At 43.1% G+C, this 24794-nt stretch overlaps 1 protein-coding gene across 15 annotated transcripts in view; it reads right to left on the reverse strand.

The window, feature by feature from the left end:
• The window catches only part of Rbfox1 (RNA binding fox-1 homolog 1), a 1521216-nt gene that overhangs the window by 938963 nt on the left and 557459 nt on the right, over window positions 1-24794 (reverse strand). The gene's annotated exons all lie outside the window — the stretch shown is intronic.

Consider the following 24794-nt stretch of genomic DNA (forward strand, 5'->3'; position numbering starts at 1 on the left):
ATAAAATCCTAAGTCAGACAGTGCCCCAGATGTGCCTATGTACACCTTCTTCATGATACATTCTCAATGATGTCAAGTACTGACTCATGACATTAAGGTGGTTGGAATTCAGGAATCCAAATCAATGCACTACTCAGAGTCAATGTAATCTGTACATCTTAGCCTGTCACTATTTCAAATATACTTATGTTTGGATACGGTCTGAACATATCCAAAATCATAATTATTTCACTCTTTGACTTTGAAAAACATTTATTTATTTTGCATGTATGTAGGTATTTATGCATGCTTGTACCTAGCACGTGTGGTGCTCTTCACTGTGTCTTCCTACTAATGGAAGGAGGTGTCATGTCTCTCCTTCCACTCTGTGGTTCTTGGGATCAAGCTCAAGTTCTCAGGCTTTCCAGTGCGCACCCTTACCCATGAAGCTGCCCCAAGATTCCCTGTTTATTATGAGAAAGAATATTCTCTGACGAGTTATTTACTAGTGAAATGCTATGAGTCTCCAAAGCATTGCTTATACATTATCAATTCCTCATACAGTAAGCAGACTTACTCTGTAAAACAGAAAATTTCCTTTAAAATGTATCTCCAAATGAACAGCTTTAGTTAGTAGTGTGTCTGTGTGCCTATGCGCTTGTGTATGCTTGTGTGTGTGTGTGTGTGTGTGTGTGTGTGAGAGAGAGAGAGAGAGAGAGAGAGAGCATAGAGAGATTGTGCATATGCGTGCACATGTTGTTGAGGTCAAAGGCCACACTGGGTGATATTCCTCGGGAGCTCCCACTATGTTTTGCACACAGAGCCTCTCACTGGCCTTTAGTTCACGGATTAGGCTATGCTTACTGGTCAACAGATCGCCTTGTTTCTGCCTCTCTGCACTGGAATTACAAAGATGAATGAGATATTTTTACCTAGGCTTTGGGGGTAAGCATCTTACCCACCACGCTGTCTCCTCAGCCTGGTTACCATCAAAAAATATCGTTATCTACTTATCCTATTTTAAACATGAGCTACACTATTCTTCCTCTTGCTCATTGCACTCGAGGCAACATGAGCATCTTCACATATTGGAACTAGGTTTACATCTAATTATGTTGAAACCGTATAACCCAACTCAGCATGCTTTAAAAGTGTCGTCTTGTGTATACCAAACATGACAACTGTTTAGTACAGTTGTCACTGTGTAGAGAACACGGCACTTCTGTCTACTTGTAGCTTCTTAAGCTTTTGCAATGGAATGCATTACAGCAGAGCTGTGGTCTGATGGTCTGAAGCTACTGGCATGATCAAGGCACTTAGAAACTGACTAGTTTTGTGATTGTGTGTGTGTGTGTGTGTGTGTGTGTGTGTGTGTGTGTGTGTGTGTGTGTGTGTGTGTGTGTTTCTAGACCATTCCCCATTATGAACATTCTAATCACTCACAAGTCATCTTCCCGAAGATGTTTCTTCTAGCACATTCTTTTCCAAACTGAAAATCCATTTGCAAAGATGACAGAATACATGACAGAGGAGAGACGCTCTTGGTGGGAAGGTTGCTTGGAAGCTACCGCTGATGGCTGTCATGTGGGGAGCCACACAGAAAGCATTGTGTATATAGATCAAGGCACACCCACGGCCAGCATGAAGCACTAATCAGGCCTGACAGATCCCATGCCCCAGTACTCATCCCATGGATGCCAAGCATGCCCAGATGCTAAGGCCTGCACCTGGCTCTGCTTACTTGGTTCCTGATACTGCCAATGGGGGCTTTGATTAATTGACTTCAGTAACCTTGATCTTCAGCTTTGAGGAAATAGTTTCCTAGAACAAACAAATATCTTAAATACTAAGGAAACTAACTGCCCCAGCCGTACTGAGTGACCACAGTTTCAGCTGTTAGACAATGTATGGCTAACACTTAACAGTGTTTAATTCAAGATTTGCCCGTGCTCATATTTATGCCTGCTATGCAATGTATTTATGCACGCTACATGTGTATGTTTATGCATGCTGTGTGCATGTAGTTGAACATGTGTGTGCACTTGGAGTTTGGGGGGGCAGCAGCACAGTTTATTCTATTAAATATGCACAATAGGGCAATGGTGGATTAGCCTGGATGTAGAGTGCTTGCCTGGCATGCACAAAGCCTCGCTTTCACTCCTGACAGTGCATAAACTTGGCATGGTGGTTTATGACTGTAAGCCTAGCCCATGGATGTTAGTGGCAGGAAGATCAACAATTCAAGGCCGTTCTTGTTACTATCTAGTGAGTTCAAGGGCAGCCTGGGCTACACAAGACCCTGGGTAAAAATAAAAATTATAGTAATAGAAATCTTCACTCACTGGAGGACAGTATATTGACTACTGGTAATTGACTGAAATGCTTATTGGATGATTAAACACATTATCTTATTTTGTATAAATTTATTCGTGTGTGTGCATAGGCATATCTGTGCATCTCCGGTGAACACATGTGGCAGCTAACATCAGGATGTTGTCCTCGATTTCCTTTATACCTGTTTTTGTTTGTTTGTTTGTTTGTTTGTTTGTTTGTTTGAGACAGGGCCTCTCACTGAAACCAGAGCTCACCATTCTGGCTAGACTGACTGCCGGCAAGTCCCGCAGAATCCACAGGCTCCAGGATGATACCACACTTGGCATTTTACCTGAGTCCTACAGATCTGTACTCAGATCGCCAATACTTACACAGTGGGAACTTCATCCACAGAGTCATCTCCTTAGCCATTTGTCTGATGGTGACGTTAAGACTAAAGGTAAAATACAAACCATTAAAATTTCAGCTATCCTATCCTAGAAGAAATGTGTGGTGCTAGGTCTTAGAAAGGAGGAGGACCATGAGCATGGAGCCTATTGTAGGGCAGATGGTAAGGCCATCTTCAAAGCACAAGAGGACTGGGCAGAGCACTGTCCACATATACTGACACTGTGGAGTATTACTAAGATGGAAAATAAGTGACATCTACCACAGTGTGAACGAAGCTTTCAGATACCATGCAAGTGAAAAATTCGTACTATATATGAGGTATATGCAGACATACAGGACACCACCGCAAATAAGAGGCATTTGGAGCAGTCCGATCCGTGAAGATGAGGCTGGCAAGACTTGAAGAAGGAGCAGGGACTGGGGAGCAACAGGGTGCCAGTCTAGTGAGTGAGTTGCCAACGTTCTGCCTGCAGGGCTGCAGTGAAACGGTTTTGTTGTTTAAAGCTTCGAGGGTATGGAAATTAATGGCACCACAACCAACAAATGCTTGTACGAACCACTCGTCTTATTTTACATACAAGAAGACTAAAGGGTCTCAAAGTGCCTCAAACCAGCGAACAGTATCATCAAGACTGAGACCGTCACTCTGGTGTAACCAGGTGTTCCCTTCCCCAGGGGCATCACATGGACATGTGTGTGCCTTCACCTATAAATCACTGGATCACCGGCACACGTTGATGCTCTAAAAATAATTTGCAGTGATATCGATGACTTCTGAGTCACAGTTGAGAAAGAGGGTCATGGAAGACTTCTGTGACACCTTCCTCCCCGCTCCCCCCTCCCAAAGTAAAAGCCCAGACAGGAAGACATTGAAGAGAAGTCTTTAAAATTTTCATAAGGTTGCTGAAGTGCAATTCTCCACAGTTGATGGCTTCTGGTGGGGTTGTGGGTGGGGGACGGACTCGGTTTCTTTTAAACGAATGACCATTGAAAATCTGACCATGTTTGAGAATATGGGGAGCACAAATTGGACTTGTGGGTGTTTTCATTTTCTTTTTTGGGGGTAGAGAGGGGTCACAAGTGTGTGGTGGGGGCATATCTGGGAGGACTTGGAAGTGAGTATGATTGGGGTGCCTTATGTGAAGTTCCCAATCAATAAAAATATCATGCTGAAAAATAATTTGAGCAAAAGAGATTATGTTAAAATGACACATTTAACGGACTGGTGAGATGGCAGCAGATGAGGGTGCTTGCTGCCAATCCAGATGACCTGAATATGATCCTGAGAACTCAGACGGTTGAGGAAGAGAAGTGACTCCAAGGGCTTTGGATACTCCACACAAGCATTCACCCCCTAGTGCACGTAAAATCACACACATGAACTCAATGGAGATTTAGTGGTAAGAGGTGCCAATGAGGACAGCCGGTGTCAGGGAGTGTCTCCTCTTTGTTTCTGGCATTTTCCAGGCACATTCTCATTACGTCCTTTCAGAATTCCATTCACTGAAGTATGTGCTTTTTGGTTGGGAGGATTGGGGAAAGGGATCAGGGATCAGGGTACCATGTAGCTCAAGCCTTCAACTCATTAACTATCTCAGGTTCATGATGCTCCTCCTGCCTCAGCCTTCCAAGTGCTGAGATTTCTCTCATGCAGCACCTCAGCTTATTCTGAAGATTGTTTTTCAGTGTAAGGAGGGTAGACACTTCGCCCTCTGGTGGTAAAGGCAGCACAAAGGTCCTGGGTGAGCTTTTCTCAGTCTCCAAGTAGCCGCACACTATGTTACTCTTAGCTGCCAACTCCAGAAAGAGAACATTGTGAACAACAAAACTGACAAGGCTGAACAAAGGTGCATGATGTCTGAAGCATCCCCACTCTTGGGCTACGTATTAGCAGGGGGATCGTGGTTATCTATGTTCCTAGGTATTGCCAGTGAATTCTGGAATCATTTAACTATGTGGGGAAACCATACGAGGCTGAAATAGTCCAGTTTGTAAATATGCACACAGAGGGGCAGGCACAAAGAAAAGGTGGTTGGAGACAGAGGAAAGAAGGGAGGAAGGGGTAGATGGAGAGAGGAGCACATAAAGATAAATAAGGGAACTGAAGCAGAGTTGTAGGGATTTATAAACTGAATGGTTTCTACAATGCGCTCTCTCTCTCTCTCTCTCTCTCTCTCTCTCTGTGTGTGTGTGTGTGTGTGTGTGTGAGAGAGAGAGAGAGAGAGAGAGAGAGAGAGAGAGAAAGAGAGAGATGTTCTGATCATTATAACATTCACGGAGATAAAACATTGTATTCTAATGCTTCGTTTTTAAAAATTCTAGAAGCTAGAATTTTTCTTCTCCTTTAGCCCTAATAACCTAAATTAGGATGACTTTCGAAAATTCAAATCCATCCCCACAGCTTCCTCGAGTTGCTGGACACCAGTAGCCAGATGACCAATTCTCCTGAGAACTTGTTAAAAACTCAGACTTCCAAGTTCCCTTCAAGGCATTGTTGCTGAGAAAGGCCTGGGAGATAATGAGCCGGGAACATTTTAAAAATGCATCTGGACTTTGAGGCGTGGAATCCTGGGTCCATGAAAAGAAGTCGAACCTGAGCCGAGGAGGTGGCTCGGTCATTTCAGTCCTTGCTGCACAAACCCTGGGACTGCAATTCATCCCTCAAATGCCTATAAAAAGTTAAGCATGGTGGCACACCCATAATCCCAGCCCAGGGGACGTAGAGACCATAGACCCCGGCAATCACTGGCCAGCCCTACCTTCTCAATGCAGAACTAGTTCCTATATAATAATTTCTGGACATGGAAGCCACTGCCTTCAGTCAGTTGCCCACTGTTGATCTTCCGGGCTCCAGTCCCTATGCTGGGTTATCTTTTGTCAGCTTAATACAATCATCATCATATTTGGGAACAAGGACTTCAGATAAGAAAATGCCACCATCCAGGGCAAGCCCATGGGGAGTGATATCGATTAGTGACTGATGTGGGAAAGTCCAGCTCTCTGTATCTGCTTTCTCCCCTGGGTTCCTGGTCCTGGGCTCCATCAGAAAGCAGGCTGTATAAGCCATGGGCAGCAAGCACACCCTTATGGCTTCTCTACACTCCTAACTCCAGATTCCTGCCCTGAATTTCTCCCACAACTCCCTTCATGATGGACTACAACTGTAAACTGAAATAAGTTGATTTTTGGTCGTAGTGTTTTATCGCGACAATAGAAAGAAAACGAAGGAAGGCCCCGTGGGTTGGCCGCAGTGCCACTGAAGGGATCACGCGGTAAATACAGGAGCCATGAATTAGGGAAAGAGACAGCTAAGGGGAAGAGGATGGCATAGCTGGTTAGGAAGATAAGACAGGTTGGGGAGATATAGTACCTGGGATGCACTAAATATATGTATGAAACTGTCAACAAACTAAATTGTAAAAATAAAAATTCTAAAAGCTGTGGAGGTGCGAGCACTTCCCCCAGTTGACTCACTTGCTCCGGAGAAGTGAGAAATCACAAAGTTTATGGTCAAAACTTTATGAAGGGAACACCTGGCAAATGGAATTCAAGGGACATCTGTCAGCATCCATAAAACAAACAAACAGCAGGACCCGGAGCAGGAAATGCAGCCAAGTTTCCAGATGTTAACCCTAAAACCAGACCTGTCTTTATACCCAGACATCACATCCCAGCTGTCCTTCATCTAAGGGAGCATGGAGGTAGAGTGGGAGATCTGTCCTCACCACCAGCACAGCCCCTTGAAATCTTGGCCATATGCTACCCTCCCCCAGAGCCTCTCCTATCCTAATTTCCAGCACCCATCCATGGGAGACGTGCATTTTCTCTGGAAAGGAATTGGAACACTGTTTCTCTGGGTTATTGGTTTAGGTGTGGTTCTTGGGCTTGAACCCAGGGCCTAGAGCACACTACCCAAAGGTTCTACCACAGAGCTATAGCACCAGCCTAGCATTGGGGTTTTTAAGAGCTATCTGATTCTGACATATACAGGTTTGGTAATCTGGCTACAAGGGTAACCAGGCTCACACACAACTCACAGGTCTTTTCCTTTGCAGAACAAGGCAGCCAGCTTTATCAGCAGACTGATTTCTACATTTAAAGGAGAGCTATCACATAAGATTATATTAGGGGGTTTGGTGAGGTGAAGTTCTTGTAACCTATGCTTCATTCTTCAGAGGCTACCCTGCCCTTTCAGCCATTCGATTGCACCAGGATCTTGCTTCTCAAACTCCACTTCCAAGTTTTGAGCATCCTGTCCTTAATCAAAGTCAAGATCCAGACCTATGTCACGGCCCCTCTGCAGAACAGGGAAAGAATGCTTCAACAGATTTGCCATGGTGACGGTTCACCATGGTGATGGCAATTCCCACACATGCAGCTCTATACTGTATCACTTATGTAACTTTGCTCGAGGATGCAGGAAATGATGTGATATGATGAGGGCAAGCTGGCAGAAATTAATGAAATCATTATTCTTCCTTTTTGTAATCTCTGCTGATGATCAGCGGTAGTGATGAGCGCTCTGTCTATCAAAGGCATGATTTCTAGTTTGCAGCTGTGTGTTGGCTGCCCACCCATCCCAGGAGCTCAGGAAGTGGTCTTAATGACTCCTGAGGAATGTGGGCGCCTCTTGCCTCTTTCTAAGATGCAACAAATGCAACAGAAGCCAGAGAAGGGATGAAGCCAGGCCCAGAAAAGCCAAGCTCAGGTAATAAAGTACTTGCCTCACAAGCATGAGGATCTGAGTTCAAACCCTAGAATCCATTTAAAAAGATGAGCAGGGTGGTGCATGTCTGCATTTCCAGTATTGAGGGGATAGAGAAAGGATACTTGGGGATCAGTGGCCAGGTCCAAACAGCCTTATATCATTGGGGAGCTGCAGATTCTGGTGACACACCCGATCACAAACCTTTCACACTTAAAGACTAGTAGCTGTGGTTGATCTTAGAACTCCATATTCTTTCATATCACTCACATACAAACACACACACAAATATGCACATATACATTCATATATACACACACCATACATATACAAATGCACACGTATATGAAACACACAGGCATGAACATATACATGTACGTGCATACATAAACAGCCACACACACACACAGGCACACATACACAAAGAAGCACATACACATACTCATTCACATTCAAATACTACAGAAACATATGCACTCTCTTTTACACACCAAAAACACATATTATACAGATACATACATACGTCCATACTAACACACATGTGCACACACATGTACATGCACACGCAAAGAACAAAGTCCTGATTAGTGAAGAATGATTGCATTTTCAACTTATTTGAAGTTTGGATATGGTTGGCACATGAGCACATGAGCTGTGTGCATCTAAGTGGATTACCAAAATACTTTGCAAAAAATCCAGGTAAAAGTAGACAGAAGGAGGCTTCTCCAAGGCTCCTAATTCCATCACTGGCCAGCATTCTGTCCATCAGGTGGGCTCTCTGGATGAACAGTATTGTTCTGAAGTCAGCATTGGGGTTGAATACTCACTAATGCCTCTGCCTTCTAACCAGAGGATCCACTAAGTGATCCCTCCACTTTCTAACCAGAGAACCAAGCAAGCACAGTCCTAAGGCTCAGCTATATTCCTTGCTCAAATGGAGTTTGCTGTTGTGCCTATAAACAATTTGGAACCACAGCCACAGGAAACAAAAGGTCAAATACAGACATATAAGACTTTATCACATGTAGATAAGATTGTGCACTCAAAGACTCTGTCAAAACCACGGTCAGAATAAGGTAATATATTTGCTAGCAAATAAACAAGAAATTCAAATGTTCATTTCTCTACATAAAATATGTTAATGAAGCTGTGGTCCAAGCTCATGTGGCCCAGTGCATGAGTACTGTGCACTGAGTCCCGGGCTAGGTCCTCAGTAATACAGAGAACTGACGATAGTGTGCGTGTTTGTAATGCTAGGTATAGGGTAGAGGAGGTAAGAGGAGAAGAGGTTCAAAGTCATCCTCAGCTACATGGAGACCCTCAAAAAAAAAAGAAGAAAGAAAAAGGATGTGAGAAGGGGAAAAGGGAGGAAGAGAGGAAAAAGGAACGGGGTGGTGGGTAGAGAGGAGGGAAGGCAGATAGAGGGCATGGCAAGGAAAGAAGGCAAAAGAAAACATACAAATGGCCAGAAAGCACTGTAGAGAATGAATAAGGCAGAGATAGGGGAGAGATGGCCTCCATTCCTCCTTCATGCTAGACTTGGTCATTTCGCTTCAGTCCTTGATCCCCTGGCCAGCATAACAGAAAGGAAGGGTCACTTATTTCACTGAAGTTGAAGCACAAGATTTGGTAGCGTTACCATGGGGAGACCACTGCTATGTCAGACTCATACTGTGGCTCCCACTCCTCTCTTCATCCCCCTTCATCCTTCGTCTGTACCGAAGGACAGAAGTGAGGAGATAGCAGACGCCTTTGTTCAGGTCCAACCCAGCCTTACGTTTTCCCCTTTCATGATTCTTCTTTTCACAAATGGATCTGGGAAAATAAGTCATGATGGAGCCTTTTCTATAGACCTCACCTGCTTTCATCTCTGTGCATAGCTGAGGTCCAGAGGGACCTTGTTGTAAGGCTAGGGTTGGGAGGAGAGAAAGGAAACTTTCTGTCTCTAATGCAAGCTGGCATTAGAGTCAAGTGTGGGCAATGGGCAATAGAGTGTGTCTCTATCCTGTATTGCTCCTTGTATGTAAACTGCTGTTGTGGTCTAATAGGAGAGGTAAAAGATAAAGGTCACCTTAGAGTACCTCTGCAATCTAGCTATGCTATTGTCATGGTTAGTTATGGTTGTAAACTTGACACAATATAGAATCACCAGAGAAAAGAGACTTGGTGAGGGATTACCTAGATCAAGTTGGTCTGTGAGGGAATTTTCAAAGTTAGCTTAACTAAGGTAGGAAGGAAGGACAGAGGAAGGAAGGAAGGAAGGAAGGAAGGAAGGAAGGAAGGAAGAAAGGAAGGAAGGAAGGGAGGGTGGGAAAAAGGGAGGGAAGAAAGGAGGGAGAGAGGGAGGGAGGGAGGGAGGGAGGAAGAAGGAAGGAACTAAGAAAGGAAGGAAGACCCACCTTCCTGAACATGGTGGTACCATTTCATGGGCTGGACCATAAACTCTGCGAGACTGAAATGAAAATGAACTTTGAACTAAAGCACACATGCATTCATTGGTTCTTCTCTGCTTTTGACCTTGGATGTGATGGGACCGGCTGCTTCAAGTCCCTGCCTTAATGTCCCCACAATGATGTAATGTAACTGGAATTGAGCAAAAAGCAAAACCCTTTTTCCTTGAGTTCCTCTTTACCAGCTTTTGATTGCTTCCTGCCTGTCTGCTTCCTGCCTTCTTCCTTCTTCCTTCCTTTCTTCCTTCCCTCCTTCCTTCCTTCCTTCCTTCCTTCCTTCCTTCCTTCCTTCCTTAAATCACAGCGACAGAAATGAAACACAAGTCAGGCACCTACAAAGCAACTTTCACTAAAATAATGACCAAGGGAATAAGAAATGTTCGCAAAACCTCACTGGACGTACAGCCCTTAAATAGCTCAAAAGCTGCCTGCTTATCTCTCAGGTTAGAGCCCAAGCTGGAATCATACACTGGCTCAATTAGTCACTCAGAAAAAAGAAAAGACTCTTCTATTTCATGATCTTGAAAAAAAATCCCAAATTGGGTATCTAATTCCTTTCTATTCTTCAATTTAAAACACAAAAGCCTTAGAACTGGGTGAAAGGCGTTATTTAAATCCCTGAGCCATTGCTACTCTCTGATTTCTGGTTTCACACAAAAGTTTTAAAGTGTTTTCTTCTCTCATTTCTCTGCCTTCGGTGCCCTTTCTGCAGGGAGCAAACACAGCGCTGGCCGTAATCACATTTAAGGGGTTGTTTTCCTCCCAGTCTTTAGATTCCGGGCATCCCTTGAGCGACTTTGTTTAGTCCGTATTAGCAGGGTTTTACAGATCTGATTCCCCAGTTAATATCCCCAGGTATAATTCACAGGGGCAGCAGTTTAGTGCCATTTAAAGAATTTTCCCTCTCTCTTTTCTTACACTGCCCATGTCCTTGATCCACATAAAGGAATATAATCCTGCTTGTTCCTTATATTGTGTGTCCAAAAGGACAAATGTTTCATAACGGCGCTGTTTACTAAGCACTATGTCTGTAAACTTGTAATTCAGGCAGACCAAGATATTTAGGTGGATTCAGATTTATCCCTGCGTTGTTTCAGCCCCGCTTCCCCTGGAGCTGATGACAGGTTTAGAAGTCATATTAGCTGTCCTTTGAAGTAAATTACATCTTGTAATCACGGCGCCGTTCATCGCTGGCCAGAGCAGTTATCAGCTGAAAGAAATAAAGGGTTTGGAGACCGTGCTATCTGTTTCTTTTCAGGAAGCCAGAAGTCCTCTATCAACACAAGGGTGCAGAATGAGAGGGCGTCTTTTGAAAGCTATAATAAGACATGATTGTAGCCGCACATGTGAGGGGCTGCTTTGGGACCGTCTGGCAGCCAGAGTGGTTCAGCAGGAACAGGATGCTGCAGGCAAAGGGGGCAGGAGTGATGGAGCAGGGACAGGTAGCAAGGAGGGAAACAGAAGCTCCCATGATTCTATCTGGCAGATATCATGTTCATTAGCACCATTGAACACTTTTGTGTAGTTATGTATATGAGTGCATATATTTACATGTTTGTGCACATGCGTGTGTGCGAGTGCGTGCGTGCATGTATTTGTGCGGGCGTGCATGCGTGCTTGTGTGCCTGTGTGTGTATGTGTGTGTGTGTGTAGACCAGAAAAGGAAACATCAAGTTCTTTCCTCGGGTGCCTGTCAGCTTTTCAAAAAGGATCTCTTATTAGCTGGAGTTTGCCAAGTAAGCAAGGCAAGCTAGCAGGGGAACTCCAGGATCCTCCTTTAATAAATTTCAAGTTCTCCCCCAACAGACACTGCTGTCTTAAATAGGGGTTATGGTAATGGAACTCAGGTCTTGTCATTTCAATAGCAAGCACTTCACAAATGGCATCATCTCCCCAACCATAATTCCACTAATTTAAAGGAAACATTTGAGAGTGAAAAAAATTTAGAGACTATATCCTATGAGCTTAGATATTGGACCATTTAAGAACTAAGAGAATCAAGCTGGAGTCCTGGCTTTATGTATATGCGCGCGCGCGCGCACACACACACACACACACACACACACACACACACAAATACAAACGTGAAATATTTGAACTTAAAAGAAAAGGGAAATGATGCCTGCAAGGCAGATTGTTAACCTCCCTCCTCAAATGGTTCCATCAACCCTCCAAGGCTGTGAAGATGCTTGCTGTGGTCCTTAGACATCATGCAAGTGTTAGCCCACTGAGCACTTACAGCCCCAGATACTGCTCACATTTGATAGTTTCATTTGCAGAGAAGAGCTGTGAGAAGTGCATGAGGCCTAATATACTTTCTTGCCCAGCTTTGGAGAAGCATCGCGCAGCTGGAATTTGGACCAAAACAGACCAATCCCCTCCACACTCCTCTCTTAATCACTCTACAACATGGTCATTGGATAGAACTACTGAGCACAGTCAGGAGATACAGCATAGGTGTGTCTGATTACACGGGAGAAAAAAATCTAAGTCCAAATAGGTAAGGCATTCCTGGACTGTGAACTATAGTCCCTTACAACTTCTGAGATATGCCCAAGTCTCCTAGACATGACAATCATCTTGTTCTGATGATTCCTTGTTATTCTGAGCTGCGCAGGGGATGTTGAGGTGGGTAAGGTTAGCTCGCACAGTACCTTAACTCATGGATAGAAGTAGTCTGGGGCCACAAGGTATTGGGGTGGCTCTTCACTAGCTCCCAGTTATTAACGTCAAATTCACTCTCTAAAAGAATGTTATTGCCACCCACCCACGAGTTTCTGAAACCCAAGCATGAGAGAACTCTGTGACTGTAACATAAAAGGATTCAAAGTCACACGAGACCACTTTACTTAAGTCTGTGCAGAGCAACATTAGTGCTGCTATCCATACCCAGGTTTCCCATGATGCCCGAGAATATATTTGATGTGTGCAGTGGAGGTATTTGGCCAAGGGAAGTTAATTCAACCAAAAGCTCATGGCAGAGTATTTGAGAAACACTCAGGGCCTTCCCAAGAAGTTCCAGTCTTACCATGCTGACATGACTTATGGCTTTATATTTTTCTAGGTTTTTTGTTTGCAATTATCTCTTTTGTCACTAAATATTCTTAAAATCTTATAATGATTTATCTATATACATCTGCAGTTACATGTATATGTATACACACATTCACTTATATATGCTTATATATTAAGAATATATAAATATATTCTTATATTCTTAAGCCATGACTTGTAATGACTTATCTAAATACATCTATATTTACACATATATGTATACATACACTTATATACATTATATATTTGTTAGTAATATAGTATAACATGTATATTGTCATATATTACTATTATTATTATTATTATTATTATTATTATTATTATTATTATTACTAACAAATCCTCTTATAGTGGCCTTTGAGTGTGTTCTTCCTTTCAGGCAGTCACGCATAATCCTGGGTATGTTGTCTTCCTACTTTCCTTCTTTTTCTTTTCTAAAGATTAATTATGGGAAGATGGCAAGAATAACAGTTTTATAATTTAGACTGTAACATTACTTGTAATAGCCAATCAATTAAAGTCTAAGTGTTTATTAGGAGGATAATGGTTAGATAAATTGGGTCGGTGCATAATACAAAATAACATGCAGTCATTTGAAATACTAATTGGAAATTTATGTCCTGACAAAGATGTCTTAACATGTAGCTGAACTTTTAAAGTGTGCCAAAAACGGGGAGATTCTGAAGACATGTGAAAAGTCCGAATCAGTGTGTACCTATGACTGCATATGTGACTGACATACATGTGGACAGGTGGATGACCATAAGGTCCTGGGGGGGTCTACCACTTCTGTGTCTGGCTGAAAACGAATCTGATTCACAGTGATCACATTCATAGACACCCAGTCAGTCTTTTCTGTGACAATCAAGTGGACCACCAGCCCCAGGTTGCATTGTAACCTTACAATGGCTGAGGGACGCAAGTTCCTTTTGGCCTTCTGCTGCACATGGCTAGTTCAATGGATTTTGCTTCAGGAGTCTCACAACCTGGTACCCCAAAAGCCCCCACATGTCACCTTCTAAAGTTGCAGATAATATACAGCACAGTGAAAAATAAGCTTCTGCTACAGCATGTTCCATGTGCGTGCTTGTGCGTGCATACCAGTGTGCATGTGTGTACAGGTGTATGTCTGTGTGTGAGTGTGCAGGAACATGGGTATATAGACAGCAGGAGGGAATCCATTTTTAGGGTGCTACCTACTGAGGTCATTTTTCTAGGCTGGCTAGTGGGCAAGCTCAGGAGATCTTGTCTCCACATACTCAGCGCCAAGTTTCCAAGTTCATGCCCTGCATCTTTAGATAGGCTGCCAGGATCAAACCCAAGTCCTCATGCTTAGATGTGTGCTTTAACCCCAGCCCCTTTTAAACTGGGAGAAGCCTGGACCAGAGTTCCACCTTCCCTTCCTGATATCTTGCCTGCTACAACCTGGCTTATTTCAGAGATGGCTATAGTAGTGAGGGTCTTGCATTCGTGGGGCTAATGAATAAAGAGGAAAGAAAGGCTAGGATGGCTTTAGGGGTCATACAACTGCACAGTACCATAGCTCTACACAGGAGCTGTCTGGGAGAATCATTGTGCAGTTACTTCCCAGGCTACGCTTGTATTCTGGCATCTATGTGGAGATCAGAAAATTTTCTGTAATGAGTCATAAAAATTGCTAAGTTACATTTAGCAGAAATGATGTAAGTAAGAAAAAGAAAATAACACATCAATCTTAATGGCAGTTTCGTTGACAACCAGTAGCTAAGAGGAAGGTGGAAGAAAATAAGTCACATATATTTTTGAAATTTAGAGAAGTATTTCCAAGACATTCTCTTGAGAGCTCATTCATTCATAAAATTGTACCAGCGACTGCTTAATTTAAATCTGTGTGTATATGAATGTGTTATGGGTATATCTTTATGTGAACATATATTTATCTATCTGTCTCCATACATTTATATTTATTTACATCACTGACTCCCAACTGGAGGTGAATTCCCCCACCAGGAGAGGAGAGAGAGAGAGAGAGAGAGAGAGAGAGAGAGAGAGAGAGAGAGAGAGAGAGAGAGGTGTTAGATGCCCTTCACTATCCACAAAGGATTCCAACCTCAACTGCATTTTTGATAATTAAATCTAAGTCCATTAAGTAACTTCTGTGAAACCTCCTGTAGATTTTACTAGTTTCTGAATGACTTATAATGCATGACATAATTTAAGATCATATAAATAAAGCACTTGTAATGGTTTTTTGGGGGGTGGTAATGACAAGAAAAATAGTCTGTACACGCTCAACATTTTTTTTTCACAAATTATTCCCAATCCATGGATGGTTTCATCTGTAAGAGCAGAATGCACAGACAGAGACAGGATTCACAGCACAGAAGAAAAGTTGCCTTGCTCAGTGCTCTGCTAAGATAACGTTGGGTAGCTGTCTTCCTTTGAAGGTAGACTCCATAAGACTTTGAAAAGTAAACAAAACTCCCACGCCCTAAAGCCTCTGCAACTTAGAAGATTCGTATATTAACAAATGTTGCCGGCGAGGATGCAGTCCACCTACAAGGCTGTTGCATGCTCTTCAGGAGCTCCAGGAACATAGTTGCATGAACCATTGCTCTGCCAGGGTGGCTTCTTAGCAATGCAGCTGCCTTTATGGCACCTGTGATCCTGTAAGCCCTCACCCATACCACTTCACAGAATCACAACAAACTCAGTTGATTCACCAAGCTAGACACGGGTAAACTGGTTTCTTCAGTCTGTGGTCCACGCCCTAGGATAGATATACATTTGTTCATGTATCTTAAAGAAGAGACATACAACAAATTACAAATCAAAATGCTTTATCAAATTCAAGTATATCCCCTATGATTATCTCAGCCATGTATATGTGACTATATATGTGTATATGTGTATGTGTATTATATATATATATATATATATAATATATATATATATGAACAAGACCACAGAACAGCTCATTCAGAAAAGTTAATACAATGCCAAGGAACATGAGAACGGAAACAAAAAGGAGGCACAAGGCCTTTGGTAAAAGTGCATTTTCGCAGAACACAATGAAAGGTAGCTTACATATTTAAATCATCAAGTGATCCATACCAAATAGGAGCCTAGTGTCAAAATGGATCCAAAATGCCTACAAAATCCAACGACAAGAGCGGTCGTGTCAACAACTGATGCTCTGGATGACACAGCTGATATTACAGATCTCATAAAAACAGAAGAAGAATCTTCTGCAGGCTTGGACTTGACAGCTGACTCTTGCTTAAAGATTTGTTTATTTTTACTTTGTATATATCAGTGTTTTACCTGCATATATGACTGTGTACACTGTGTGATGGGACCTGAAGGCAGTCATCTTGTCACATCGAAGAAATAGCTTTTAACTACAGAGGGGTAGGTCACAGGAAGAGGCCTTCCCGGTGACACCATTTGAACGCTTTGATTGGACCTTGCCATAATCCACTTTATATTGAGGTTTTGTTACCCCATCGGTTAATGCATTTCTCTTAGGCTGGTTCCAGCTGCATGTACAACACTAGTGACTGAAAATTACCCGGAGCTCTCTTCTGGAGAGAACCCATAAAAATACAGAGTGAAAAAGGCATGAGACACATAGTTATGGCAAGGGTCAGGTGCCATGGAGAGTTCATTTGGGCTGGCAGTTACATTCATGTGTTCATACGGGGGGAGGTATGCATGTGTGTATTCATGTGTTTGGAGGGCAGAGGTCAGTTTGGGGCATTCTTCACATCACGTCTCCACTGCTTCTGGAGTTTGGTCCCTCACAGACCTGGAGCTCAATGACAGGACCACAGCAGTCATTCTGCCTTCACCCCTCCCATAAGATGACAGGCGCAGTACCATGCCTGGTTTATTGCCCGGATGCTGGGGATCTGAATTCAGGGCCTTGTGTTTGCATTACCAAATCACCCATCTCTCCATCTCTCTTGGAACTAGAATAATTTGGTTACGATTTTTATTTGTTTTGAGTCGGAGTAACAATCTCATAAAGAAAGCATCATGGTCCTGCCGAGAGCACGTTAGGTAGCTCATGCTGACCTGGGACTTAACAACTGTAGTGACTTCTTCCCAACGGAGAGCTCAGGTCTCTGCATCTGTGTATAAGAGACACTACTCTGAGAGCAAAGGAAGGGCTGTCAAAGGGAAGAGCAGGCCTTCCCTGCGGCCTACCTGAGTGAACTGGGATCTCCAGATGCTGTGTGGCCCTTTCATACCATACCAATAGCCAGCCCATCCTCCTGACTCTAGACATCTAAGTGAATCACCACACACATTGCTTTTGACAACGGAGTCTTAAGCAAATGATTATGCATTTCCAGGTACATAGAGCTGTTTATTATTAAAATACAGTGAATATCTGTTTCATAGACTCCTATATAAGATTTCAGTTGTTTGAAAAATGCATCCCACAGTTCTCACAAGAAAACTCTGTGTTCTGTGTGTCAAGCTATATGGAAACACTTTAATTAGGAGAAGATGAGGATCCCAGGCCTGCCTTACACTCCTGCTATTCCATCACACATACATAGTGCAACCTTACCAAGAATTTCCCATCGGCAAACAGTCTCCAATTCCAAGTGCCTGAACATCACAGAAAACAACAATAAAATGAGCTAAATCATGTCTGTTGTGATGGGCAGCAAGGGCATTCCTCTGTTGACTCCCTCTGAACTATAGGAAGCCGCATGATGAGGAGAGTGAGTATTTGTCATTCGGAATAATCACTGTTTACAGCATCATTCAGCGAGCAGAGACAGTTGGCGTCTTTGATCTACTGAGCATTCAAGCCAGGGCTCTGCACGGCTGGTAGAACCCCACAGAGGCATCTCAGGGAATTAGACAGGACTCTACATCACAGAGGTGAGGGCCTCCCAAGACATGTCAAGATGAAAAATGGAAGATGAAATGTCTCTTTTGAGCACAACATGGAGGGGCTACGGTCTGATTCAAAAGGAATAGAAAACAGCCAAAATAAAAGCCAAGCAAAGAAGGAGGAGACCGGCTGAAAAATCTCCCTGTGAGGAATGCTCCTAGGCTCATGCATGTGGGTAATTAAAAGGATGGCTGACTTTCCTGTTATTCCGCATCTGTGAGGATCAGGGTTTTGGATTTCCCAAGACAAGGCAGATGAGGAGCTCACCTGAGAGAAGCTTAGGAAAGTGCCCTAGAACACACCTGAGTGCTCCATTCTACCCTGAAAGTCTTTCTTTCCTTGTATGAGAACAGCTGAGAATGACTTTCTAACCACTGGAAATGGAAATTCAGAGAATCTGGGCCCTACTCCATCAGGGAGAAAGTGATGCCTGCGAAATCACGACCCAGGGTCTTTGCCTGGGAGCCTGCCTAGCTTGCTTTTTTCCTAGCAGCCATCTTGGTATTCGTTCATTTGCTTACTAATTCATGTCTGTGTGTCTGTGCTCACATGTCTGTGTAGGTGTGTATGCATATCTGTGCCCGTTGGTAGAGGGTGAAGGTTAACTCTGTGCCAGGTTATCATGGTCATACCTCAGGAAGCAGCCATATTTTTGTGGTGTGCTTGCCTTTATTACTTCTAAGATGGGCTCACTGACTTGTCAGGTGGCCAGAAGGATCCAAGAATTCTCTTTTCCCTACCTTCTCAGCAGGAGGAGAGAGGGTCACTATGCTCCGCTGTTTTGTTTTGTTTTGTTTTGTTTTGTTTTAAGTCAGTGCTGTAGATGGGACTTGGGTCCTTCAGATTCCACAGCAAGGACCTTACCAATTGAGCTGTCTCAGTAGACACTACTAATTCATTTTTTACTGCTGAAGATTGAACCTATTGCCTTATACATACCAGGAGACTGCTCTATCATGGAACTGATCCCATAGTCTTCTGATCAGTATGCTTGATTCTCCTTATCTTTTTAAAGGAGTTAATTTAAGTTTACAATTACCATATAAAGTAATGAGTGTCTTGAAGGCATTTTCATACTTAGCTTTTCCTGATCACCCACACTGTCTCCTCCTCTCCCACCCCTCATTCCTCTCATCCACCCTGCTTAATTCTCCTCTCACTTGTATTTCACACAGGTACAAGTGCTATCTCTTTTACACACTACAAAATAAATAATTTTGGTTTTCAACAGAAGTTCATGATTTGAGGTCCTGCACCATTATCTTTAGTTAAATCTGCATTGCCAGGGCAGGTGATCACGTAGAGACTGCTGGAAAATACCTAGCCTCATTACTACCTCTTCGTAATCTATACCATATGGTCCTGGCTGTGGTAAGAGACCTTTCTTGCCAGGCTTAGGGCAGAAGGCCTGGAAGCAGCTAGGGGTAGTCACGCCTTAGAGAGAAACAGCTCAAGAAGCTGTTCATATGCTTTCAGCTACGTAATATCCAAAATTGACATGTGTATGTTGATTTACTTCCATGATCTTCACCTTTGCTGAGTTCTGAAGCAATGCCTCAAGGTTACTGCTCCACCTTCACGGATAGGTAGATGTGCTGATGTAGGTTACAGTGGCTGTCATATGCAGTAGGGGCACAAAACATGTCAGCGAACTCTGGTTCAATTATGTTTTATTTGGAAAAAACTTGTCAATCTTAGGAGTCACTTTAAAGACAGAGCGCCTCAGGACAGCGACATGGCTCAGGAGTTAAGGCACTTGATACCAAGACTGACAACCTTAGTTCATTCTCTGGAGCCCACATGGTGGAAGGAAAGAGCCTACTCCAGCAAGTAGTCCTTTGTCCACATGTGTATATGAGCACTGTGGCACCCACAAATAAATGTAAAGATGAATGAATGAATGAATGAATGAATGAATGAATGAATGAATGAATAGACAGATAGACAGCAGATCATCAGTCTGAGGACATGGCTCAGTTGGTAGAGTGACTGCGTGAACAAAGCCCATTGTTTGGCCTGTGATACCACAGAAACCAGACATGGCAGCACATGCCTATTATCCCTAAAACTTGAGAGGTAGAGGCAGGAGAATGAGAAAAGTCCAAGTTCATCCTTGGCTAAAGCCAGCCTGGGCTACATGAAACCCAGTTGCCAAACCAAAAAGCTCTAAATACAGGGCTCCCAATGCCGACTTTAAAGGTTGTTATTTACATTGCTTATTTGTTTTTTGGCTCTCCAGCCTCTCAACTGCACTGACCATGATACAGTCACCTTCCCTACCAAGCTCAGCCAGCTTTATTAGCCTCTAACATTTTCCAATCCCATTATTTGTAGATTCCCCTCCTTTTCGATGAGTAAATAAAACAAGCAGGGAATGGAAAATTTATTTTGGCATCACACCAACCTAATTAAACTGCAGTTTCATTAGACTGCAGCGGGCTGCCGAAAAATAATGTAATTGACCTATTAAAAGTTACTACTTTGGTTCAGTTTTCGGAGCTAGGAGAAATTGCACTGTGATTTAAAATGCCTAGTTACCTTGACAAAACAGCCTGAGAAGGCTGGGGAAAAAAACAACCAGGAGTTACAGAGAAAGGAGAAAATCCAATTAAAAAGGAGACAGGTAACAAGATGTTCTCCACAGTCACAATTACTTGAAGGAAAGCAACAAAATGAAATGGGATCTAATAAAGCTTCCGTTATTTCCTTGATTGACTGAGCACTGCTCATATGCAGGGGCTGGATTGAGCTGTTCCCCCAGAACACAACAGTGATGGGTGGAGCGGATATCCCACCTGCCTTTATCTCTCCCTCCAGGGGTGTCAACACATCCCTTGTTCATGCAATCCTCTCCTACTCTCATGCCACCTGGCTCACAGAGAGATTAATGCCCAATTTTGATGCTACATAATATTCTGGACTGGCCAAATCAGATCACGGGATGGCCCTGACTTCAGTGACTGATGCATTCTGGGACCAATCCTAAGCCATTAATGGAATTTTGTGTATGTTCGTGAGCATGCTTACATGTGTGCTTGTGCCTGTGTGTTGAGTGTCTGCACATGTGAATGGAAGATGTAGACAACAGGTTTTCTCTATTTTTTGAATCAGTGTGTCTCACTGAATCTATCCATTTCAGCTAAACTGCTTGAAAGGCCAGCAAGCATCCATGGTTTGCCTGTCTCTGCCTTGAAATGTTGGGGTTCTACACAAACATGGTCATACGTGACTTTTCTAAGGGGGCTGAGGATTCAAACTCCAGTCTTTTGCTCACATAGCAAATGATCTCACCCCCTGATCCCCGATTACTGGGGCCTTAGATGAAGGAACCAGGGAGGAAGCTTCTCTTGTCCACGTGGTCACTGAGCAAAAGAAGAAAAAAAAATAACAGGCTTTTGTTTTATTTCCCCCGTGTTATTGGGCTATCCAGTTGATAAGGGGGTGGGGAGAAGGCAAGAGAAGAAAGGAGAGAAATGACATAAGCCAGAAAGAAAGTGAGAGAAAAGAGGAGACAGTGCACAGGAGGAGAAATAAAAAAATGGAGAAGGGAAGGAAGAATGAATTTTGATTCTAATTCAATCTTGGATTTTTGTGGTATCTGTGTGTGTGTGTGTGTGTGTGTGTGTGTGTGTGTGTGTGTGTGTGTGTGTGTGTTGGGGGTCATTCTCCCCCTAATGTTATGAGTCATGTTCTCTCCCTGAAGAGGGAGCATGCCTTTTGTCGAGACGGGCTGCCAGCCAGCTCAAGGAATCTCTAGTCTCTGCTTCCTCAACCCTTGGATCGTAGACACCTGTATCTGGTATGTACAGGGCACTTCAAGGATCAACTTGGGTCTTCATGCTTATGTGGCAAGCACTTTAGTGACTCAGCCATCAGGAAGAAATCAGATAGAGGTGAGCACAAACTGGGCCAATGGCACGCAGTCCACTGAGAAGTCTCCATCCCTTCCACCGTCAACTACAATGTACAAACCCAGGGAGGCGCTGCACTAGTGTTGCTGCAGAGATGGCATGCCGGCTTTGGATAGCCAAGGTCCCTCCCACCACTAGACTCAGATGGGAACATTCCTAAATAACCTGCTTAGTTCCTGTATTGGGATTGGGCTAAGAGTCATACCCGTTGGGTGAGTCCACAGAGAAGTCAGATGTGGATGTTGAGTTTGAGGGCATTCATTCCTAAGTGGGCAGATGAGGTCTAATGGGCCTTTCATCAAAGACTTTCTTAAGATCACAGGAACCCTATTCACTCACTCACTAACTCACTAACTGACTCATTCATTCATTCATTCATTCCCTCATTTCCTCATTATTTCTTCAACATTACCCCTCCTCCCAATACAAAGCAAGCATTTTCCTAGGCACATAAGACATAGAAATTGGGACAGATACATTCTGTGATATTCTCAACTTAGAGTTGGTCATTAATAAAATATTCATGCAGGTCACCCCTTCATTATGTGGAGCTGAAGGCATACCTGGGGGCTGAGATAACTCTGGGCTGGGCTGCACAAATCAGGGAAGGACTCTCAGAAGTGGCATTTCTCAGGACGGGCCACATATTTCAGTGAAGGATTTAAGTGACAACACTATAAGATCTCTCTCTCTCTCTCTCTGTGTGTGTGTGTGTGTGTGTGTGTGTGTGTGTGTGTGTAGGCCTATGTATGTGTGCATGTGGGTCTGAGCGCACATGTGAATGTGGATGTTGACATGGCTCCCTTCCTCTATCATTTGTTTGTTTGTTTATTTATTAATTATGTATTTATGTTTGCTTGTTTATTTATTGAGACAGGGTCTCTCATTGAAATCGAAGGTCAGTGATTGGCAAACCTGCCTGACCACTGAGATCCAGGGATTCTCCTGTATTTCTCTGTTACTATGATAATTTATCATAATTTATGTTAATTTGCATAGATGCTGGGGATCATGCTTATTCAACAGGCACTTGAGATGTTGTACTATCTCCCCAATCCCAACACTGTTCTTGATGGATTGGCCCAATGCCAGTTCCCTTGGTTAGGGAATCCAGGTAATTCAAAAGACTATGTAGACCAAGCGAGGATAGAATGGTCTGAGCTGAGGCCAAGTCATTGCAGCCAAAGCCTCCAACATCTTGAGGGAAAGCATATGACTACATCTGAACACTGGAAATCTCCAAGAACCAGCAACAATGTCTGGCCATGGCTCTGAGTGCGATGATTTGTTGTTCTTCTTATAGATACATTTATACCAAACGCTGTACAGCCACTGATCTCTGATGTAGCTGCTTAGGTCAAGTTTCCAATTAAGCAGGTCAAGGACACATGAATTAAAGTTTATTTCATTTACCTAGCTCTATAGGTTGACGAGCTCCTTCACATTTTCAAGGACAGCCAGGCATGTTTGAAGACAGGGAATCAAAAGGAGATGGACTCTGATAATTCAGGCAATAAAGTCAAAATTAATAACTGTTTAATTACATTTCCCCAAAATGCAACATTATGTCAGCATCATTGACTGTTAAATTTAGGAGTCATAAATACTTTATTATGTTGGAAGACGAGTTGTGAGGTAGAAAAATCTACGTTTCTTCAGTAACTGCTGAGAAATAATAGCTAATCACAAATTAAATGAGTTATTGAGTGCTAATTGCCTTCAGCAGAAGGCAGTAAAATTCTTTCAGAAACTTTTACTTGAAAGTATTTTCGGTTTCATATTAAAGCTGGCAGCAACTTAATGTGGTTTATCTCATTTTTTTCTTTTCTTCTTAATCATTTTTTAAATTTTTAGACATATATATAAAATAGATTTTATACATGTACCTTCCACCTCTATTGATCTCCCTGCCCCTTCCATTTTAAAATATTTATTTTGTTAAGAATTATATATAGCGTGGAGGGTTGCGCATGTGAGTTTAGGTGTCGACAGAGGCCAGAGGGTTTGGATCCCTCTGGAGCTGGAGTTGCAAGAAGTCGTACTGAGCTTCCAGCTGTGACTGCAGAAAACCAAACTCAACTCTGTCGTAAAAGCGCATGCGCTCTTAACAGCTAGCCACCTCTCTAGGCTCTTCCTCCCTTCTTAATGTTGACACATGATACCCAGGGATTAGATAACCCTTTGCTGAGGTCAGGCTATGTACCTTAAAGGACATGAAGCCATGGTTTGTTCCCACTAGATGTCAGTAGCACCTCTTCAGTGGTGACAAGCAGAATTATCTCTGATCATTGCCAAATGTCCCCTCTGGAGCAAAAGGGACTTGAACAAAACCCTGTACTTTTGTGCACGGATGGGGGCCAACTTTACAGGTATCCAACTTTGTTAAAATATCATCATCTCCAACTGTAAAGGCGTGTCTCGAGTGAAATGTACCTGTCGTCTCGGACAACCTCAGTAAACACAGCCCAGAGCAGCTTGCTCGTGAGGGAAGTAAGACCCAGAAGGGAGAGGACACCCTCAGCTGACCATCACAAGGGCTACCTGCTTCTGAGAAAACCATGGGGTGTTTTCATAGAGAAGCTGTAACCGCAGTGGAAGGGTCAATGTCTGTCATCTTCACAGCAATACTGTCTCTGATCAGTACTTGCTCATGTTTTCTTAGAGAGATCGTTGGTGCCAAAAACAACTCTGCAAGGGAAAAAGGTTTCTTTCTCAGAGCAACACACAACAGGACAGACAGAGGATAGATACTCTGTGTCAGCTCTAAAGGCAAAAGGATGTCAACAAAGATCTGTAAGGATAAAAGAGTAACCACCCTCTCTAGAGCAAAAGATGACCTCTACCATCAGGAGAGCAAAGAGGCAGTACCTTTTATGGGTCACAGATTCCAAAGTGTAGTGGGACTTTCCAAGCCTTCAGAGGACTAGCCTACCTGTGCATGAAAATCTAGCAAGTAGCCTTTCTTAGCAAACAGCACATGGCGGGTCTGTGTTGGTCTATGTAAACCTTTTAACCAAACTATGTAAATTGAATCAGTCAATTCTCAATCACTGTGACAAAAAATACTTAAAAATGAGTTC

Source organism: Rattus rattus, chromosome 9 (genome assembly GCF_011064425.1).
Source record: "Rattus rattus isolate New Zealand chromosome 9, Rrattus_CSIRO_v1, whole genome shotgun sequence".
Taxonomy (NCBI): domain Eukaryota; kingdom Metazoa; phylum Chordata; class Mammalia; order Rodentia; family Muridae; genus Rattus; species Rattus rattus.